The following is a 3,024-nucleotide window of genomic DNA, read 5'->3' as shown; positions in this document are numbered from 1 at the left end:
TGAATGAGGGACTGTACCTGCACGCCAGGAAGCACAGAGACGACTGGTGTAAACCATGGCCACGCACGCGTCCTGCACTGCTTGAGTCACTTGATACACGAATCAGTCACGAACAGATCCCGTCCGCTGACTGAGCACGGATTAGTGAAGGCGGTTACGCAACTGGCGCCGTACAGACATCACTAAATTTATCTCCAATGGTTGTTATACTTTTTTGATAACATAATAGTTTATATAAGATGATGCCTATATTACAATATTATAATAACCAATAATATCCTGTGCATGTATAGTAATATTATGAATATGAAATTAAATAAAAATTAAAAAATGCATTAACTAATCTCTTTTTCGCGGAGCTCCTAGGGACCTTTTGCGGGACCCTAGGGTTCCGGGAACCCCGATTAAGAAACGCTGAGTTAGAGGAACGGTTCAACTGAGGCAACGTTGTCAGAGAGTGGTTTGATATGCCCAGGTTCACACAGGCATTCCCGCCTCCCTACCTGTTGTGAAAGGTGTGTGTGTGTGTGTGTGTGTGTGTGTGTGTGTGTGTGTGTGTGTGTGTGTGTGTGTGTGTGTGTGTGTGTGTGTGTGTGTGTGTGTGTGTGTGAGAGAGAGAGAGAGAGAGAGAGAGAGAGAGAGAGAGAGAGAGAGAGAGAGAGAGAGAGAGAGAGAGAGAGAGAGAGAGAGAGAGAGAGAGAGAGAGAGAGAGAGAGAGAGACTACATAATGCAAGTCACCAAAAAGCGAGAAAAGAAAACAGGAAAATATAAACTTTATAATGATTTTTCAAAAATTTTAAGAAGTTGATGAGAAGGAAAAGAGAAAGTGACGGAAAGGAAGGGAGAGGAATTATGATGATGATGATGATGATGATAATGATAATGATGATGGAGATGATGATAATATGAGAGTGCAGGAGTAATGATTACTTGTAGGAGAGAGAGAGAGAGAGAGAGAGAGAGAGAGAGAGAGAGAGAGAGAGAGAGAGAGAGAGAGAGAGAGAGAGAGAGAGAGAGAGAGCAATCTAATGTCTTTCTCATCTTAAAAGAAGCACACACACACACACACACACACACACACACACACACACACACACACACACACACACACACACACACACACGAATATATTAATGTCATTTGAAGGATCAACAAATAATGAAAAAAAGAAACTGAAAGATTGAAAGTGATTAAAATGAACTCTCTCTCTCTCTCTCTCTCTCTCTCTCTCTCTCTCTCTCTCTCTCTCTCTCTCTCTCTCTCTCTCTCTCTCTCTCTCTCTCTCTCTGTGTGTGTAAATTAAGTTAGCATATTAGTTGTCTTTCATAAGAAGTAGAGAAAGAAAGAGAGAAAGAAAGATAAATAAAAATAAAGATAAAGACAAACTATCACATATACTCGTACCATTACTATCCTTTTCCTCTTTCTCTTCCTCCTCCTCCTCCTCTTCCACTTCCTCTTCCTTTTTCTTCTCTTCCTCCTCCAGCTCCTGTTCCTCCTCCTCTTCCCAAACTACTTTTCCCTCCCTTATTCTCCTTCTCTTTCCATTTCTTTCCAAACCACCACCACCACCACCACCACCACCACCTCCTCCTCCTCCTCCTCTTCCTTCCCTTTGCAGTAAAAAAGTTCGGATAAATATCAACAAGTAAGGAGACCAATATCCTAATAAGGGAACAGGTAAAGGTAAGAAATGGAGGAATGGAGAGAAAGGGGAGGGAATGGAGAGATGGGGAGGAATGGGAGGAATGGGATGAGAGAGAGAGAGAGAGAGAGAGAGAGAGAGAGAGAGAGAGAGAGAGAGAGAGAGAGAGAGAGAGAGAACAAAGACAGACAAGTGAGGGACAAGAACAAGGAAGAAAGATAAACAAAGCAAAAAAAAAAAAGAGAAGTGGAGAAAGTGAATAATTAGAGAGAGAGAGAGAGAGAGAGAGAGAGAGAGAGAGAGAGAGAGAGAGAGAGAGAGAGAGAGAGAGAGAGAGAGAGAGAGAGAGAGAGAGAGAGAGAGAGAGAGAGAGAGAGAGAGGCTATATATCAATGCCAATGTTTAGGTAAGTTATCCAGGTGAGCAAAGACAAGTATTGGACAGGTAAGGTAGGAAGGTGAATACTAATTAAGACCACTCTCTCTCTCTCTCTCTCTCTCTCTCTCTCTCTCTCTCTCTCTCTCTCTCTCTCTCTCTCTCTCTCTCTCTCTCTCTCTCTCTCTCTCTCTCTCTCTCTAAAGGTGGAGTCATAAAGCTAATCGTAAGAAAGCCTGCACTGTCCTCCTCCTCCTCCTCCCCCTCCTCTTCCTCCTCCTCCTCCTCCTCCTCCTCCTCCTCCTCCTCCTCCCCCTCCTCCTCCCTTCCTCCTCTTTATTCAGTCCTCCTCTGTCTCTTCCTGCTTTTGTCAATGTCCTGAATTTTCTCCTCCTCCTCCTCCTCCTCCTCCTCCTCCTCCCCTCCTCCTCCTCTTTATTCAGTCCTCCTCTGTCTCTTCCTGCTTCTGTCAATGTCCTGAATTTTCTTCTCCTCCTCCTCCTCACTTTCCTTCGCCTTATCAAAACCTCTGTCCTTCTCCTATTTCTCCTCCTTTCATGTCCCTTCTTATCTCCTCCTCCTCCTCCTCCATTTCCTCCTCTTCATTCACATGCCCCACCCAATGTCATATTCTTTCTTTTTATCCTGCTTCAGTCCTAATTCACTCTATTTTATTTAAAGTTAACAAGTATTACTTCTCTTGGTGTAAAATCAGAAAACCGAAGGTAAGACGGAAAATTATTAAATGTTGAAACTGCATGTCAAGAATTAAATTTAGTAAACCAGAAGATCCCCCACCTCTCTCTCTCTCTCTCTCTCTCTCTCTCTCTCTCTCTCTCTCTCTCTCTCTCTCTCTCTCTCTCTCTCTCAGGGAAAGACGCGCGTTGCTAGAATTCCTGTCACCAAGCGTTGTGGGTCACAGAAGGAGGAGGAGGAGGAGGAGGAGGAGGAAGGAGGAGGAGGAGGAGGAGGAAGTTCGGTACCTTCTGATGTGTGTGTGTGT

Source organism: Scylla paramamosain, chromosome 34, assembly GCF_035594125.1.
Source record: "Scylla paramamosain isolate STU-SP2022 chromosome 34, ASM3559412v1, whole genome shotgun sequence".
Taxonomy (NCBI): Eukaryota; Metazoa; Arthropoda; class Malacostraca; order Decapoda; family Portunidae; genus Scylla; species Scylla paramamosain.
The sequence above is the reverse complement of the archived record's forward strand: the minus strand, read 5'-3'. Positions refer to the sequence as shown.